This window comes from Copidosoma floridanum, unplaced genomic scaffold, assembly GCF_036245765.1.
Source record: "Copidosoma floridanum isolate Cflo_tuat_1 unplaced genomic scaffold, Cflo_Japanese_pri ptg000001l, whole genome shotgun sequence".
NCBI lineage: Eukaryota > Metazoa > Arthropoda > Insecta > Hymenoptera > Encyrtidae > Copidosoma > Copidosoma floridanum.
The window spans coordinates 21517877-21538969 of NW_028321878.1; positions in this window are offsets into that span (position 1 = coordinate 21517877).

Here is a 21093-nt window from a genome sequence, read left to right on the forward strand (position 1 = left end):
GCATTTTCTCTAGACTACTTACTTAACAGCCAACTGATATGCCAACGCAACTAGAAACTTCGTTGCAGGTGATTCGAAAATGTCTCTGTTTTTAATGCGACTTCAGAAAATGAATTGTTTGCTTTGTTTTAGTTGATACCTTGTTATTATCAAGTAGTTGATTGTAAATTTAAAAAATTTAGTTGCATTGAAAGAGATCACAAAAGTGTGGTAATAAACGAACTAAATAAAAAGACAAAAATATTAAATTAATGTAAAAAGCTATTATGATTAAGATGTAAATGAAATGATTATTATTTGAGAAAAATAAGATAAGAAAATACAGAGGTTCAAAGAAAAAATTATAAAAAAATATTGATAGAGCATAAATATGAATATCTATTAGCTACAAGACAGAAATATAATGTGATTGTTTATCAAGTGTACAAAAAAAACATTTTACAGACTTGAAAAAAAAAGGATACAGATAAACATTTAATTAAAATACTCAAGGTCTGAAATCAAAAAAGATTAAGAGACTGAAATAACCAATTATAGTATCAAAAACTTTTAGAGTATTAAATTAAAACATTGCCGAATAATTGAATTGTTATTAAGAGTAAAGGTGCGAGAAAGATGTTAGTAGAAAATATTTTTTCAGATCAAAACGATAAGTTTTAATACTATACAAATCTTTCAAAAAAAAGAAGAATGTGCAGAGCCAAAAAAATAATAAATGTAGAAATAGTAGAATAGTGGTTAATAAAAAAACAATAATTTTCTTTTTCATGTTTCTGCTATGATGCATATATACATTAAAATAAAATAAGTATAGAGTATTAATTTGTAGAGGTATATATAAGAAAAGTACTCAAGGTTGAAAATACACATACCTAATATCAGACTTAATGAGACTTGTATTTACGTGTGCATTGACAGAAAATAAATAGCTAGGTACAGAGCTCGATCGCAAGCAAATAAAATGAGCTTACGATTCTTGGATAGATGAAAAATAAGAATATGTTGATTAATATTATCTTATCTTACTAATATATAAAGCAAAGTCGCTAAAACCGTTGTAATCGCTAACCGCGAAAACTACTGAACCGATTTTGCTGAAATTTCGCACACTGGTTCATGATACTTCCTAGATGGTTTTAGTATAGTTTTTATCTTAAAAAATTCAATAACAATAGCAATAAATGAGCTCAAAGTTTTGCAAAAATACGCCAGCTTTTCACTTTAGTTCAGTAAAATCCGCTAGGTGGCGTCGACATAAAATCGAAGCTACCTGCAATATAATTAAATGAGTGTGGTTATAATAGGCCGGAGCGTATCGATAGTGGTATAGTCGAGCTTCGGCAGCTCAACAAGCTGTTCAGAGAACGCTGGTGATACTCCTGCAGCTGGATATCCCGGTTACGGACGACACTCTTCTCTAAGGGGGCAGGGACCTAAGTGTCCCTTCACCCTGAATCTCGACAAGTGCAATCAAAGAAAAATGAATTACTTCCAACTGATGCCGTCTCTGCAAGAATTACCAGGAGACATATCTAGCCAGAGCAAAATCTGCACCAACTCTTCAGAGTTGTGTGTCAGTCCCACCTTCCCACCTGGTGTAGTTAGAGAATTTGTGGCTACAAATGTAAGAAAGGAAAAACAGCTCTGAGGGGCACGGGAAGCCACAACGGCTACCTTCTTGGTCGTCGCGTTCCCCAACGCGCTTACCCACATGTTCCCGTCTAAAGATGAGCAATTGAGCAGTTGGTTATCCGGGGAACGACCTGAGACGAGATATTCTTTGGTCAGCGGCGTACCTCCCTCCATCACAGTCTCCGTACATCGAGACTCCCAGGGTAAGAATCAAGCAACCCGTAGCCAGCTCTTCATCATCAGGTATAATAATAAAGAATAGCCTGGAAGTTTCACCACTGGCGCTTTTTAGGGCCATTATAAGTATTTACGTTCCCTACTTAACCAACAATTTTATCGGTTCTTTTTAGGGGCCACCTAAGTCTAAACTACCTTGCCAACAAATACATTTTTATTACCATTTCCAGAAGAGATTCGTCAAATAAAAGACTATATTAACTAAAGACGGGCACTATTAAACCAAATCAGCTATTCACTGGCGGACGTCACCTGCGGAGTTGTTCTTCGCAAGGCTGGAAAACCCGGTGACCAACGACCCTATACTACCCTCTCGACTTTAAGCATTCAACCAGGAATCACTGATCCTCTCCAAGGTCTGCGCTGGGCAAACCTATAACAGCTATAAAGGAAAAAAAAACTTGAGCCAACGGGACAGCCTCCACTGGACAAGTATCACTAACCAATCTCCCTATCTAAGATCACTAAAACAACTGAATCTGCAAATAAAAAAGGTGCTTTAGACACCAACGTCTTCGACGTTATACCGGGAGACGTTGGAAAAGAGCACTACAACTAGCCCCAAAGCTTCGGACTTTGTAATTTTTCTCCTAATCAGTCTGGGTCTTTAACAGTAAGCCAGAGAAGTTCACCCTGAGGTATCCAGGCAGTCACAATTGCTGTTAACTGCAGTCAAGAAAGAGTTAACTTAAGAAGCTCACCGGTCTTTTTTAGGGCCATCAAACGTCGAACTACCTTGCCAACAAATGTATTAAAATTAACAAAGTTGACTGAAAATAGCCTTTAGGGGTCATAAAAGTCGTAAGCATACCAATAGTCGCAAAAGGGTATATTGAAAAGAAAACCTCAAATGTATCTAATGAATACAATTTGAGGCGTCAAGAATTTGACGCAGAAAATTTATCGAGATTGAAACAGCAGCGTCAAAATCGTCAACTAAAGAGTCCATTACGTGAGAGATCAGCTTTTTATTGTACCCTCACAGCAATCTCTGAAATTCTTAAAGATCCTACTTCAGATTTTTTAATGAGTAGAAAATGTATTTGTGTTTTTGTGGCCATAAAAATGTTGGGTTTCAGGTCCAGGACTTTGTTGCTCTGGTAATAAAATTGTGAGATATGAGAAAAAACAATTTTTTTTTAATATAAATTTTTTGGGGGTTTAAAATCTTAATAGCTTTAAAAAATAGCCCTTTTTGTAAATTACACGGGAGAAACTGTAAATCAACAGCTTCTTATGGCCACCGATTATTTTATGGCATAAAGAACGCACGGTACTTTTCAGCATAATTATTTTTTTGAATTTTTACACCTTATTATTTGACCAAATAAACTATATGGATTCCGAAAAAATATGTTTTTAATAAGAAGATTTTTGTTGTATGTATCGGGAATGTGTGTAAAATTTTCTAACTAAAAATGTTTCACATTACATGTCAACACACTACGGTGTTTTATTTAGTAAGTCTCGGGCGAAGCCGAGACGGGGGGCTGCTAGTATATCTATAATAGCTGGTTGCATAATAGTGAGCAATTGCAAATTTTTTTTAGTACAAAAGTACTGTCTTTAAAGTGAAAGTTGAGTCCTTACAAGTTAAAACTAATCTAGTACTAATTGAGTACTACATGACATAAAGTAGTTAAAATTGCATATTTCAAAGTTTGAGGACTTATAAGTCTGAAACTAAAGGGCTTATGAAAATATATCAAAACATTTTTTTTGTTAAAGAAGAGCAAGGAAATCTAAAGAAACTTTTTTCTCTAATAACAAGTGATAAGAACTTTTTTACTGAAAACGCTTTTTCTTCTCATGTTAAGAGAACCAAAATATACGAAATGAAAATGGTGGCCATGAAAAAGCACCGGTCTATGTTCTGCCGTCCAACGGAAAAAAGGTACACTTAAGTGACATTTTTGTCGAAAATAAGTTATTTACACCAATCGATTCGTCAGAAAATTCTGCGTCTAATAGCATATCTACAAACTCAATATCTTATACGGTGATTTAGTGATAATTTAACGAAAATTTAGAAAATGGCTAGTAACTTTCGTCAGCGATCAAAAAAAAAGGGTAAGTGACACAAAATGTGGAAATTGCGCCAGGCAGACATCGTACGGGCACTTACCCTTTTTTACGTTGTAAAGTCGATAAACACCGTCTTCGATTCCAAAATAGAAAAAGGGTAAGCCCCATGGAATAAGTTGTATTTTTGCACTTACCCTTTTTTTACGAGAAAATTGCGCCAAGTTAGAAGTTAGGTGCAGATTTACGTAGCTCCCATCGAAAAATCGTTTTTCTTTTGTGGAAAATAGAATGGTCATACCATATTTATATAAATAACAGTTTTTACGCGGTCCAATACTCAAATTATCATGGATTTTTGAAGACACTCAGTTTTCATTGATTTTCTCAGTTCATCTCTCATGTAACTTATACCTTTTTTTCCGTTGAACGGCAATGTTATACATCATGATTTTTCATCACACTGTGCAACGGTGTTCCGGTGTGAAAATTTTCGTACTTAGTAATTTGTTTTACTCCAGTCCAATGGATTCAAATGCTCTTCTTAAGCTAAGTTCGGAATAAGTTGACTTAAGGCATCTAATTGCGAGAGTTTTTTAAGAATTGAAATTGTTAGCGAACATATTAACATCATCAAAAACCGTGAGAGATTTTACTTGAAATGACATATGGAAATTGTAGTTTGGATCCCACTTGATCCAAGTGAAGTTATCCGAAAGTGGCCTGTAATATCCTGACCAAAACTAAAACAAGTGAACAAAAAATGAGGCAAAGAAAATAACGGTTACGGGGGTGGCAAGTGAGGAAGTTGAGCTCTGCGATAGAAGCTTCGTAAGCGACAGTCTTCCAAACTCGTACATACGGTAACGTGTGGCTGGTGTCGAGGCGAAACAAGACGAGTCAAGGCGCCAGCTCCAGGTGTCTTAGTCAGTCGAGGCAATTCCCGATCGGCCCCCACGACCCTGAGAAGGCTATTTTCAGTACTTGCCCACACCTACCTACCGTAAAGATGTATACTTATACGATACGAGTCGAGAAAACCAAAAGTGAATCTGGCATAGGTGTACGTGAGCGAGAAAGAAACAAGATCTGAGATCGCTGGTAGTGGGGCTTGCGTGCGCGTGTGTACGTGCATGAACGGAAAGAAAGCCCATGGAACAAATACAAGCTGAGCTTAGGCTGCGAGAGAGAGAGAGAGAGAGAGAGAGATCCGTGAAACTGCATGGAACCGTTCGCGGACAAAAACCTGACCTCTCGAACAACTGTGCGCCATGTGTGCGCCACTTGTGCTTAAGCTTCTTCTCTTTTGCTCTTCTTGTTCTATCTCCCTGTATCTGTCTCTCTTTCTTCCTCCCCTTTGCCTCCCCCAAACTCCCCATCCCCACGTATACCTATGGAGGTGATGGCTATCCTCGGCCCCACGTGTGCTTTGGTTCTCCAACGTCTCCCATACATGTCTCTCCGTATCTACCTACTCCACGGCAGCAGGCACCGTAGGCTTTCCCCCTCGACAAAGAAGACGTTTTCATACGTCGCCTCCGACTCCCTCGCCCTGCCCCGTCCTTGCGTGCTCCCTTGCTCCGTATCCCTTTCCATTCTTTCGGAAGAAGAGGGAGGGGCAGCAACCAACTCCAACTCCTGTGGGACGCACAGGCATGGTCCGAACGAGAGACACGTTTGGATGGAATGATAAAGGAATACACAGCTGAAACTGTCATGTCTTTCGGTGGTTTTTTGTTTTTACGTACCATCGAACACATCGTCGCTCATCCGTTGATATGCTTGTACAATATTGCGGTATTTGTTGGAATTCAATTTTTTCCACAGTTAAAGGCTCAGGGAGTGGGTTATATCAAAACAAAGTGCTGTAAACCCTCCAGCGTACAAACGGCTAAACGACGAACGCTCGGGAAAAAAAAAACGAGAGAGCGAGAAATACGTTTGATGAATATGTGTATCATTCGTGGGGCCGACGATGGTACGGCCTGTCTTTTATATTTTGCGCTCGTTAAGCTTCGGGGAACTTTCGACAGGCTGTCCATTGTGTGCGCTGCTGCTGTTGCTTTTATTGTGGACAACGACCTACCGAGTCTCGCAATTAGGCGGCTCCTTGGAGTGATAATGTAACGTTGATTGGCGTCCCAGCATTATTATTTATGTCCCGAAACTCAGGATGACAACGTGAGTTTACAGCTGGTTATATGCAGATGCAAACAATTAGATCAACTTGGTGATACGAGGAATAACGTCTACGTGTAACTTTGTAGCCGATATTTCATGTGCGAGAAGTCATCGCTCGAGAGCTGAAAAAGCACCTGTGGGTGGAAAAAAACCTGTGTGAGGGAACAGTCAGCTAACGATGGATATTCTTAAACCGAGACATTATCGAGATGTCTGTGTGAGCGCATACATGTATGTGGAGAAAAAAGAGGAGTATATGGAACACAAGAGGGAAGAGGAATTAAGCCTTAGTAGAATATAGAGATTTAGATCGTCTGTGACAGGTGCTAAGGGCAGCGTGATGAAAAAGCTCCACAGCGTTTGCCTCTAAAACTTTTATTATTTGGAATGAAAAACTATGGACATACAGCTGATTAAGTCATATCTGGTGTGAATGAGATAAACGAAATAATGGGAGCGCTATTCTCGGGATCTTTCTTCTTCGTGTTTTTTTATTCACTTACTATTTTATAAAACCATGTCGTTTTTCTATTAAAGACTAAAGTACACTTTACTACGGGCAGATTTTTAATTGAGCTAATTACTATAGTTTAGCTGAAAAACCCACTCGATCGAAACATCGCCATCTCCACTCGTAAAAATCGATATCAACATGTAACAAGTTTGTAATACGCAAAGCCTTAATTCATATCCTGAAAAATTGAAAAAATCTCTGGTTTAACAGACAATTACGCGTGCAATGACAAGATAACATATTATTCTTTCGATATCAAAAGCATCCCTATGAGATCTTGGAATTCCGCAACGTTGCATAGATGACACAAATTTAAGGTACAGACCTAATTCCGAATTCGCTGTTCTGTACTATGTAAGTTATGCAATTAATATGCACAAAAGAGACAAAAGTATCACTATCCGATTAGCTAATCAATACCACACACTAATTATGCCATGGGTCATGGTTGTGCGTCCTCGTTCATTTCGTTTTAATGTAAAAAAAAAAATGCATAAGATACTAATCCAGCAGTTACACTAAAAACGTAGAAAACTTTTAAAAGGTAGATAACCAGGCAGAGGGGGATAGAGAAAATATCCATGAGATGTGTGAGAAAGGGAACACACGGCGGTACCTCTGAACTGCCTCTTCTGCGGGCTCGAGAGAAGAGTAATACGTGCGTGCGGGTGTGACATGAGAACGAGAGCCCGCGTCTTTTTTTAGTCGAGCGATGACGGTTTAATCGAGGAACTCTCCTGTGGGCTCGGTATACTCGACTTCTCAACTCACGCGCGTCAAGCGTACAATTTTTTATACGTATATATATGCCTTACTGGAGGAAAAAAAACCAGCCCGTTCGGCACGCGGTGCAAGGGAAACTGTCTCGTATCACGTAAATCAGGGAAACGATGCCGCGTTTCGGTAACATCAACCTGGGTCTAGAGTGTCGAACCGTCGTGGATGATATGACGTGGCTCGTGCTTTTACGTACACTCCAGGCGACATGAAAATACGAATGTTGGTTCACTTTTTTTACTCTCTGTCAGCTTCATACTGGATTTCGTACCCAAGTGCACTTAAATTATTGATGCTGCATCTCTCCCTGCGCACAAGGGCCAAAGATTTTTGGAAAAATTCGTTTATCATCAATCTATCCACCGTGGACGCACAAGAAGGAAAAAAGAAATGGACCTGATCGTGAGCTTTAAATTTACGCCGTCAAAGAGGTACTGATGCTGCAGCGCACCATTTCCTTTGCTTCTGCCTAGAGTAGAATATACATCCAAATGTATACGTGTGACCGTACGATTCTTGGGTACTTATGGGTGGACACGGGTGACGTGTGTCCGTGAGTTTATCGTCAGCGAGGGAAGGGGCGTACATGAGAGAATATCCGTGCTCACGGCTTCGTTCGAGTCGAGCTCGGTACTGTTTTGGTGTGACTAATGCTGTGCAGGGTCCACGTGGCTTGTAAAATTGCTTCTCACGTGTTCTGAAAAACTACTGACGAGTCCAGCGCACTATCGATCCTGAAACCCCGTGTCTTTTAGAAACAACCAAATTACTAAACAAAATTTTTTTCAAACTTGTCAACTTGTTATCCTACATGTCTAGAAAGTTGCATAAGAATGTACCAGATGGAAAGAAAAGTATAATAACAAAACCTTACCAATCTTTGACGCTTTGACAATGTAACTGATTTTCTGTTCGAATCATTGGTTTTTCTGTACACGTCACGCTCAGAACCCCAACGCGTATATATACTCAATGAGATCCGTCACAGAGGTAAAGCAGTAACGTTTTCGCAAAGCCTAACTGGTAGGCACCCTTATTTGCTCGTGTGTACTATATTTTTCCGCCACTGTTGCTGATGAATGCTGCTACTGCTGTTTCCGGTGAAGGTGGACGTATATAAATGACGTGGAGATAAGCATCGAATCGGTTGAAATTCCAAGAGACGAGAGAAGTGAAGAGTGGGTAGCACGACTGTCAGAGAAAGAGGTGCACTGGCCATCACTGGCTGAGCGGCTTACTGGCGCGTATCAGACAGAGTCTTCTTTATGCCCAATGAATTCCCGCAGGCTCTCCCTTCTCTTGGGGCGCTCACCGATTACTCAATACATATTGCTCCATCACATACTTAACCCTTACGTTAGTCTCACGCAAGCTGTTTCTCAAGCTGCATCCACATTTATACGACTTGAGATAATTTTTTTTATTTATTGGGCACGTCGAAAGTGGTATATCACGTGGAGATGCTATCTAGTTTAAAAAATTACGTGTTACAAGGAGAAAGAACGAAGCTCGTGAAGATATTGTCATGGAGACTCTCGACGTTATGAACTATTTTCAATCCATAGGCCTAGTAGAATGCAGTACAACAAAATTTCTTCCAATGTTGTATTTGTACTTTCGATTGGGTGCGACGACAACTATGAAAACCCTACGGGCCAAGTGAGGTACAAATTTAAACTGAGACACAGATATAAGAACAAAACATTGGCCACCACATCTTTTAACTGAAAGTACAAAGAAAAAATAACCTTTTCTCAATCTATGAAAATAGTTTACCAAAAAAATTATGTTTTTATTGTGGGAAAAAACTCGAAATTTCCATGAGGCAAAAATTTTCATTCGTTGCTCGTATAACAATATTTTTCTATTCTCCTATTCGGCTCAAAAAGCAGTTTTTACACATAAAGTGTCAAAATACTTTTCTGATAAACAGATTATGCTAATTGTACCTCAAATTGTACCCAAGAGGTTATCAAGATTTATAGTTACTCATCCTTCGAAACTGGAAAAATTGTCTAGTTTCCACCAGGTATATCGTATATGGTCGTAAAATCTTTGGACTCACTTTGAGGCCTTAAATGGCTTTGCGCTCACAGGACGTAATGATCATTTTTATACCTGGTAGCACATATCACCAGGCCCGAGGGACTCCTTGTGCTTGCCCTGATTGGATGCATACCGGATACAAACTCTTTTTTTCTATTGAGGGTGCAGTAAACATCCAAAATTTAAGAAAACGCCTTGAGCAGGAGAATTAACATTTTCAAGTAACTACGACTTTTTGGCTAACCTTATAAAAAAAAAAAAAAAAAAAAAAAAACTTATTCTGAAGGCTACGTGTGTTTCACCTTAAGTTTGAATTAAATATAAAAAAGCCGTTGAATTTTAATGCCAGTTTTGCGTAGTTAATGACTCCTGCGAGGCAAAAGTTTCTGTGATATAAATATACATGCATGCAGCATTACGATAAAAAATAATGAATTTATCGAATCCTGTAAAATGTAACTATACAGTTATCTCTACTAAAATAGTAAGACTTCCCAAGATTTATAATTTAAGTAGTTGTATAAGAAAATTATTTTCTTATCGATTTGTTTAGCGAATAAAAACGCATTTTATGTAAAGCAAGAAAGTTTATTTTTAGGACTCATAACTTATCTGACTAATAAAATATATAAAGCAAAGTCGCTAAGACCGTTGTAATCGCTAACCGAAAAAACCACTGGACCGATTTTGCTAAAATTTTGCATACTGATTCTTGATGATTCTGAGATGGTTTTCACACAGTTTTTTTCTGGAAAAAATTAATAACAATAGCGATAAATAATCTCAAAGGTTTGCTAAAATAAGCTAGCTTTGCGCTTTAGTTCAGTAAGATCCACTAGGTGTCGTCGAGGTAAAGTTGAAGCGACCCGCAATCAAAGGTAGTGAAGAGTAGTTATAAGATACCCCATTGAGTTGCCGGTTATCGTAGTCGATCATCGGCACTACACCGAGAACAGAGTTATTAGCCGTGCAGCTGGGCATCCCAGCTACCTGTGCCAAGTAAACGATCGCCAAGATAATCGAGTATCACGGAAAAATAGGCATTCGGAACGTCAACATCTACGGTACAATACCAGAAGACGTGTCCAGCCAGAGCATAACCTGCTTCAACACTTTAGTTTTGTGATAATTCAACCATCCGGCCTGGTGCCATCAAATAATTTCCTACTTCAAATGCCAGCCAGGGAAGACAGCCCCGAAGAGTATGGGCAGCCACAACGGCCCCCCCTTCTTAGACGTCGTCACAAGAGCATACCTACAGAAAAGGTATTTTCCAGGCCTACTTTCTCGACCAACGATGAGCAATTGGTTATCCAGAAAATAAGCTGAAGATAAGATACTCTTTGGTCAACGGCGTACCTCCCTCCATCACAGTCTCTGTACATAGAGATTTCGAGGGTAAGAGTCAAGCTACCCGCAGCCAGCTCTTCATCATCAAGAATAATAATAAGGAATAGCTGAAAGTCTCACCACTGGCCCTTTTTAGGGCCATTATAAGTATTTACGTTCCCTACTTAACCATCAATCTCATCGGTTCTTCTAAGGGCCACCTAACTTTAAATTACCTTGCCAACAAATACATTTTTACTACCATTTCCGGAAGCGATTCGTCGACTAAAAGACTATTTTAACTAAAGACGGTCACTTTTAAACCAAGTTAGTCATTCACTGGTAGTCGTTACGAATGGAGTTGTTCTTCGCAAGGCTGGGAATCCCGATGACAGATGACCCTATATTACCCGCTCGACTCTAAGCATTCAATCAGGAATTACCGATCCTCTCTAAGGTCCGTACTGGGCTAACCTAATAGCTATGAAAGCAAAAAAACTTGAGTCAACGGGACAGCCTCCGCTGGACAAGTATCACTAACCAATCTCCCCATCTTAGATCACCAAAACAACTGAGTTGGCAAAAAAAAGGTGCTTTAGACACCAACATCTTCAACGTAATACCAGGAGACGTTGGGAAAGAGCTCTACAACTAGCTCCAAAGCTTCAAACGTTGTAGTTTTCCTTGCGATCAATGTGGTGTGACAATAACAGGCCAGAGAAGATCACCCTGAGGTACAGAGGCAATGACGTTTGCTGGAAACTTATCGAGATTAAAGCAGCATAAAAATCGATGATAAACAAAGAATTTATTGAGTGAGAGATCAGCTTTTTACTGTAACTCTTAAAGTAATCTCTTGAATCTTCTAGATTTTTAAATAGGTAGAAAATGTATTTGTATTTTTGTTGCGATAAAAAATGTAGAGATTAAGCTCCAGGACTTTGTTGCTGTGGTGATGTTGTGAGATAAGAGAAAAAAATTTGTTTTCAATGATATATTTTTTGTAAGTATTAAATCTTTACAGCTTTATAAAATAGCCCTGTTTATAGATTATACAGAAGAAACTGCAAATCAACGGCCTTTTGAGGCCAACGATTGTTTTATGGCATTAGGAGTACACGGTAGTTTTCAGCATAATTATATTTTTTTCAGTTTTTACAGCTTTTTATTTGACCAAATAAACTGTATCGATTCCGAAGAAATACGTTTTTAATAAGAAGATTTTTGTTCTGAGAAGTGTCAGAAATATATGTAAAATTTTTAACTAAAAACGTTTTGCATTATATTATGTCAACACACTATGATGTTAGATTTAGTGAGTCTCGGGCTCATGCCAAGCCAAGACGGGGGGCTGCTAGAGTGAGTATAAAGTTCTTGGTATGCTCAGCTTTATTTTAATAACTTTGCTGATAATCTGTATCACAGAAGTATTGCCCTATTATTTTAAGGAGGTCAACTTACAGAACCAGTCAAGTAATTTGAATAAAATTCATTGTGCTGTTAGATGTGTACACGTTCATAAGGAAGTTTTATAAGTATTTTTATTTTTCGTAGAGTATGGTGAAATTAAAATAGTCTTCTCTTTTGAAGGTTCATAAATTGAAAACATGTATATAAAGGTTAAATAAAAACTTTTTCATCTGTCTTTACTATCGAGCCCTAAGACCGTCAATGTATTCTTTATGAAGTATTTATTATCAAGCCCGTCAGAGCTTAATATTAACTTATTTCAAGTGTTTGTACATCAAATTGTGTGCATTAAAATTGATAAGTTTTCTTTGAAATTATAGATACGACATCGATTTATCGCATAAAAAATGAATCCAACAAAAATTCAAGAATTGGATCGAATAACCAGTTCAGCGCTCAGCCAGAACCCAGATATATCTGTGGCTTCCCGCACAAACCGATTAACTCCATATTTTTTTAAACTGAGTAAGGACCGAAAAGCATATCCTTTTGTAGTGTACTTTCGTCAAAACAAACTTTTGAAATGATTCGAGTTGCCCATTTCTCGTAATAGTCACAAAACCTAACTGATTAACAGCCATTTTCCCGACTCAACCTATTAACTGACTCTTGTCCTGGCCAAATCGAATAAGTGATATAAAAAAATTGATGATTTTGAGCTGCAAAAATCATGGAAGAATATTGTGTTCAGTAATTTTCATTCTTTTAGAGGAAATTTAGTGTAAATATGTGACTTTTACAAATAGTTACTCCAAATTCTCGTATAGGATGCATAGGCACGGTATATGCGACTCTCGTCACACTTGGGCTGTTATAAGAGAGAGAAATTAGTAGTGAGACGTCAAATGCATTATTGGACTCTCATAGCGCAATAGTCACATATTTATGACATTTTAATAAAGTGGTATAAAATATGGGCGCTAATGTCGGAGCCATGCCGTACAAAAGCCTAATCATCTTGCAGGGTCCAAAATTCATCACCTAACGTGAGTTTACTTTGGTGATCGGCGCTCCAGATTAGTTAAAATCCCTGCAATTATTGTAGTCCAAGCCTTGTTTCCGACGAAAAGTAGTCTCATTCAAATTTTTCAATGTTATTTTAAGCAAGAAAAAATGAATTGAGCTACTTTCCGTCGAAGCTATCGTTTTGTCGATAAAAGTGTACGAAGTACTACAGTGCTGTATTATTAGTAAGCAGGCATGGCATGTAGCCTCATAGTTAAATACGTATTTTTGTTGAATATTCATAAATTTGAATAATTGAATAAGTCTTATGTTTCTGGCCTAACTGATAAACTCCAAAAGTGACTCGTAGCAAGGAAGTCCATTGCACTTTTTGATCACCCTCGTAAAGTTATAAAGTCTTGTTTTAGTACCTAATATTAGGCACAACAAGAAAGGTGCAGTTTATGGGATGTCAAAAAGTAGCTATTCAATCTTTAAAGCCGTTTTTCTCAAAAATCACAAAAGTGGAGTTAATCGGTTTGTCCAGGAAGCCACAAATATAAATATACTCTTGTCTTTAGACTCCGTGAGCAGCTCTATTTTCTAAGCTTTTTGATTTTAAAAACTGCATAAGATCATAAATTATATCTCTCTTTACAGTCAAGCTACATTTTTTTTTTTTTTTTATAATTTGTATCAAAAAGAGAATTAACTTAAACTATTACCTGCAGAATTAAGTGCAAATTTTCATAATATCACCTTCATGAATAGTTCCTCTTTTTAAACCCTGTGTTAAAATTATTTCCTTTACACTTTTGAGTGACTCGTTAGCATCATGGTGACTCTTAAAAGCCAAAACTTCATTGAAGGTAAGCTTTTTATTAAAGTACTTTCGCATCAAATCTATTGTTGTCTTGATTTTAGTAACATTTATGTCATAGTGCTATTTTGTATTTTGAAATTATGCGACACGCAGATAATATCGAAAATTCCTCTATCATCGAAGATTTTCAATGAAGGTACGGTACTTACTCGAGATCTTTTGTATACCTGGGAATGTTTGAGTGACCTAAGATATATTATACATTGAATATGTGCGCAAACAATGGTTTGATGAAAAATGTATCATCTTCAAAATAATACAGCAATAAACCTTCATGACTTTAACTTTTTTCTTTTAATTTTAGTACACAATAACCTACAGCATAAAGAATCTGGGTGGAGATATCTGTTAGTGGGAGAGAGAGAACACCAGTGGCAATACTAAATGAAAGTGATGCACTGTATGTCAGGGAAGATTGTGGTGAATCAACCCTTGACAGCACCTATTTGAGAAATCTCGCAATCGCAAGTCCTACACTAATTTTTAAGATCCCTGGTGAATCAGGGCACTGGAGGCTCGTGATAATGATGCCTAAGAAAATGAAAGTCGAAAATACTTACAGTAATTTTTTTAAACCTTGCAAGAGTAGTATCTATGTCATCACCATATAAACTATTTAATAGGATTTGAGGTGTTAATTGAGTTGAGTAATAATCGTTAATATAATCGTGCTCGCTAATAAAAGTTTGGTGATGACATTTTTGTAAAAATGTATATTCAGTTTTACAAATAACAAAAATACTAAAAAAATTATCTTAAATTAAATGATGTCCTTAACATAATAAGCCGCTGCGTTGCCCTGATTATACTTTCCCTAATATTTAATTTCAGAGAACGATTATTGCGTAAAAGTCTATACGATGCAGTCATGGAATGGCATATGGAGACGAATCTATAGCACGGGAGTCAGCTATCGTTCAAAAACTGCTAAAAGGGCAAGAACATTACTGATAAATTATAAACATATAGTGTGGCTAAATCAAGACGAAATTTTTTTTAACAAATCGCTCAGTTATTTATAACAATATAGCCATTTTAAAAAATCTACTTAAATCTTGTTAACTTGTATAATTAATTTCCAGTTTCGATCCAAAACCTCTCATTTTCTTGAGAAATTAATTATCTGCAATCTTAACTTTTTTTGATTGTAAGATATTGATTATTTACGATCAAAAACTAATTGTTTATGATAATTTTTCTACAATGTAATTTTTTTACTTAAATGATCAATATTTCAAAATCAAAAAAAGTTACAATTGTAGATAATTAATTTCTCAAGAGAATAAGAGGTTTTGGATCGAAATCGGAAATTAATGATATAAGTTAACAAGCGTCATGTAGATTTTTTTTAAATGGCTATATTGTTATAAATAACTGAGCGACTTGTTCACACAAAATTTTTTCTTGATTTAGCCACACAATATGTTTATAATTTATTGACAACGTTATCGTTAAATATTTAGAAGATTTGATAAAAAATTTTGTTTGAAACGTGCAGTCTAGCGTAAAAGGGGTGTCTTATACAGCCTTGAAGCTATCCTGTAGCTACAGAATCCTTATTTTTAAGGCCCAGTGTAATTTTCATTAATATGTGCAATAAGCAGAAAACTTCAATGAGTGCTATACTTTTTTAAACTAATTCACTTTAAGTACGCGTCTACGGCAATAATCATTTTTCTGACATATCCTTTTGCAAAAAAAACTCGCTCTCACTAGCCAAAACATATAGTGGCCACGCTTACTCGCTACATCTTGTTTTAATGTAAAGAGCTTATGCACCGGATGACAAAGCATCTCGTATGGAGTTAAGTGACAACATCAACACTTTAATTGAGGTAAAATACTGTCAAATTTGAATTTACCGAAAAACACGTCCCCGTTTATTTAAATCAGACGAAGAACGATTGGTATGCAGACCCCGTTTTGGGGCCCAGTTGCTGTTGCTTTCTTGTTATTATTTATATGTTATACAGCTTTGGATGTTAAGAAGATCACTCTCTAGGTGTTGAACATAAGGATTTTAAAGAAACATTTGTCATTTTAAATGTAATAAATCAGAGTACGACTTTTTAACAGTTTGCAAGACAAATTTGAAGTTATCTTACAGTATACTATATCCAATTCAGACCATAGCTAAGTCAACTGAGTTTTTAACAACTGATGGACCGTGAATATATAATACAATGATAATTAGGGTATTTAAACAAGTAATGAAAACTGATTCTTAAGTCCAAGAAATTTTTTGCACACAGAATAAACATCTCTTTCTTTCTCATTGTCTGTTATTTATTCTAGCACTTTTACTCCAGCACTTTCATCAGGTTGATACACACGTTTTCTATTTGCTTAAGCATACAATTAAGTTATTGTGTCGTTGCGATTTGGTATTTTTTATTGTTCAATTTAATATCATTTATCATTATTATTGTTATTATTATAATAATTATTATTGTTATTATTATTAATATTATTATTATTATATTTATTATTTATAGCAAATAAGTAAATAATTCTTCTAGTGTTTATACTAGTGCTTTTAGTGAAATGGTAACTTATACACGCTGTTTATTACGGATAAAACATGAAATTGTATTTTTTCATTTATGTATTAATGCGTTTAAACTATAGTAATAATAATGTTATAAGGTATTATAGTATTTAAGTTTTGTTAGATAAAAACTACTGGATGTGTAAAAGCTAAAAAATAATAAATTTTTCTGTATACTATAGTAAAGCAAAACAAAAGACATCTACTTTTTACCACGATTAAAAAAGTTCACACTACTTATTCAAAAACCTTGATTTTAATGTTTTCATATGATTACTATGTAATGTAAATGGAAAAAGAAATTTCATATGGAAATTCAAAGACTTTGGGCCAAACAGTTCAAAAATTCTCATAGGCTATCTTTGTTGACATTACAGTCCGTAATTGTATTAAGCTCGAAAAAGTGGGCTAGGGTTAAATTAATGTTTAACATTTAAGTCATAAAATGATCGTTATACTTTATGGATTTCGTAAAAATCATGTCGAATAATTTTAAAATCTCCAAGGTTCCGTCAAACTAATATTTGCGATTTCTTCATTTTATCGATTTCGTGCAAGTTATTTGTTTTCATGATGAATCATGGAAACATTCGATATTTAAGGATTTTTATGACTTTCAGAGACATTTGATGACTTGCAAGAATCTTTAGCCGTAATCTCATTTCAGAACTTCAGGACGTCTTCCAAAAATCTCCTGCACGTGTCCAATAGGGAATCGACGAAAAAGAAGCGCACCCCAAGAGATTGGCATCAGTTCGGCCAGACGTTTTAGTATACGTTGCTTAGAATGAATAAGTACAGTAATTAAAGGGAAAAAGAAAGTTCAGTAGTAGTTATCAGCTTGCAGGCAAGAGCGAGAAAGAGCAGAGAAATTGCAAATTGGGTTGGGAAGCATCGTACTTGAGTATTGTAATGATTGTTAGTAATGTACTTAAGTTAACTCATACATGTTGGTAGTTGGTACACGGGAATATCCATCACCACCACAACCAGCAGCTACGCCTACGGCACTCGCCATATGGGGGACAGACTCCGAACCCCCCTGTCCTCTTGCTCCTGGCTTCGAGCCCCCCGTTTGCACGCCAGCAAACGTGTTTCACCTACTACTTTTTTCACCCGTTCTTTTATTATCATCTTTTTCTTCCCCGAAGGTATTATTATGTGTATCCGTATGCGGGCCAGATTACGATTCTGCTCTTTTTCATTTTATTCCCTCTCTTTTTCTTATATGCACACGTGCTTGGTTTGCTTCGAAGGTACACATGTATGCGTTATACACGTGGAGTCACTGGAGTCTCGATAATATTCCCGCACATGTTGTAGCTCAGCGTTCACCGATGCTTATGCGTCAACGTAGCACCTATACACGTGCTTACTCGTATATTGGACATAAGTAGCTGAAGTAGCTCTGCGAGGATATCAATCTAAGGGCGAGAGAGAAAGAGAGAGGCTCACGGCCATGTGAGAATACGGTTGACCAAAATCTCTCGGCTCATACTGATGGCACCACTGCCTACATGTACCGTCGTATATGTATAGCTCTCTCGATTGGGCAGAAAAGCTTGGTATCTATAACAATGTAGCAGTAGAAAAAACTACCTTGAAAACTCCTTTTAAATCTCACAAGTGTAAGACTCGTGGGAGCTTGTCTCTTAGTGTTGTTTTACATGTAACGAATTTTTTATAAGATTACCGATACATTGCAGAGACCATGGATCAAGTACAAAGTGAGAGTCTGCCGTTTGATCAAGTGTATACTCCTTTTTTTAGGCGTAATTTTTTGTACTCTCTTTTGCCTGTCACTACATTATAACACATGTCTCTGATATACGCAGTAAATACTTTCGCTTCTCGCTCAGGTCCTTTGATATTTGTACCTCCATTATTTGATACTCATCCCTTTATTGTTTCTTTATTGATTTTTATATATGCTTCCTCTCTCTCTCTCTCTCTCACCCTCTTGGTCTCGCATTCTTTCTTCGCTTACTCCATTATCCCTGTACCTTTCATTACACGTTACTGCTCTTCAATTCCTCTTTCGCTTGTTTCCTACCACTTACACATTATGTATTCATACTCTCCATTAGAGCTCGCATCAAGGTATGCTCCAACTTGAATTGGGACGGTAGTATGTGAGAAAATGGTAAACGATACTAATAATATAGCTACTGAAGCTGTTGGGTTACTTGAAGTTTATCGGGAGGAAGGAGAACTATGAGATCAATTGGCACAGAGACGAAATATTACATTTATTAACGATGATGATGCGTTTACGAGAAAAATTTTTATTTCCTTATCAAGTTTTCTCACCGAAAGTATAAGGAAATAAGACGAAAAACAATTCATTAAATTTAAACGTTAAACTAATTCTGTCATGATTTCAAACGTTTCTAAACTCCCTTTTTTTGTATTAAATCGTTTCAGCAGCCACCTAAATGAACCTTGGCTTCTTCGTAATAGGTTTAGTTTTCAATTGAAAATTTTTTTACGAACTTGAGGAATAATAATGTTACATGAACAATAATTTGTCGCACTCGACCGAGTAAAAAGAGATTCAAATGGTTAATGAAAAAAAAAAAAAAAAAAACTACAGAGGTATCATGTTTGCTTAACGCCATAGTAAATTTTATTTCTACTTTACTAATCGTATAAGTAAAATTCCTGCTTTTGGTTCAAACTCTCATTTTTGGACCTTTGTTGCTATAGAACGCTTTCAATTTGTATTACCTGCTTCTTTACATGTGCTGATTTTAATCAAAATATATGAATGTTCTATCGTAGTATACATGTATTGAGAGTACATATAGAAGAGGGCAGAAGAAAGTAAATACAAGAAAAAAGGGGTATGTTAAAGAATATACGTAGCATGCGACTAAAAAGTGCAGTCAGAGCAGCAATGGACATGCATCAGGGCGTGTGAGCGCGTAAAGACAAAAAAAAAGAAAACAGTAATATGAACATTGAAAAAACTAACGATTCACTGGCAGCTTCTTTAATATTCACACTTTTCAATATTTTAACTGTTTTCTTCATTTAGTTTCACGAATATCTTATAAGTATACTTGCGATGTAACAATAAAAAGAAATCTTGTATTGAGAATTCAAAAATAATAATGAGCATTAATCTTTGTTTCGGGAATTGACAGGAATTGTAGTGTGAGTGGATTAAATGCGGTTATAATGATACTACGCTTCTCTGGTTCAGGTGCAGGGAAAATATAATTTTAAAAGTTTCCACCCATACGATCGATACAAATTTATTTCATAATTCTGAAAACATAAGTCGTGTTAAAGCTGCTTTTAAACTTGGAAAAGTCGATCATATTCAATTACTGGAGAATTACTCTCAATAATAAAGACGAACTGAAAAAAAAAAAAAAAAAAAAAAAAGACATATGAAACAAGGATGCCCGATAGAGTCTGATTCATACGTGGAATAATAGCAGTTTGATAATAGAGCGAGGAGTTGACGCGGCCGCATGACTGTATGCGGGCAGGACAGCTTCCATGATACACGAGCTACCCGGTGCGCATTAAGGCTGTAGGTACTGGGGTGGCACCACTGAGCGACGAGTGCCTAATGGATCTGACGCAAGGCTATACGTATATACACGACCATACCAAAGGTACACTGACTACGAAAACGAGGGGAGCGAGAAAAGCACTGCGTCTACGGCTCTGTTTCTTTCTGCTCCATATTACTGTAGTTATATGTATCCATCGAGACTATACCGACCTCAAGCAGGAATAGAAGACAGCCTCAAGCTGGGTTGGTGCTGTAAACGTACCTTTACAAGTACATTCAGACCATTTCCTCTAACTCTACAATCAATCGTTTGTATGTATAAGCATTGCTGATACCTATACGTGCTTCTTAGGCGCTTAATTAACTGTTCCACTGGAAAACTGATATAACTTAGCAAAGTAGAAGTTAATCAAGTATCGTTAAAACTATTTGGTATGTCTACATAGATGTGATTTCAAAAAGCGCACTTGCATAAGGTACTTATTAATGCAAAACTTATTCCTATACAAATATGACACACATCATCAGTGCATAAAGTTATTATAAAGAAAAAAGCCTGTTTTTAAAATTTTAATTAAAGTAACAAATATTCTATGCACGATTATGAGCTTGAATTACGTCTAAAAAATTCGTCTTGCACACTTCAGCCACTGACCATTACTTTTATTGGTAAAAAAAAGCATTGAATTTATTCCTTGTATGATATTCTATAATTGGGAATCTATTAAAAATTTTTTCATTAATGTGTAAGATAAAAGTAAATATCGAGATCCACAAAGATATTGCGGTGTTTTACTTCAAACAATTAAAAAATTATCTTGAGAGCATTTTATCGTTAAGAGGATACTCAAAAGCAAGCCACAGACTTTCATGAATCATACGAAACATTTTGTTGCCCAATAAATAATATTCATTAGAGCGTAAATTATGATATCATCAAAATAGCAATAGTTTGGAGAAACATCGCAATACATTTTTCCAAA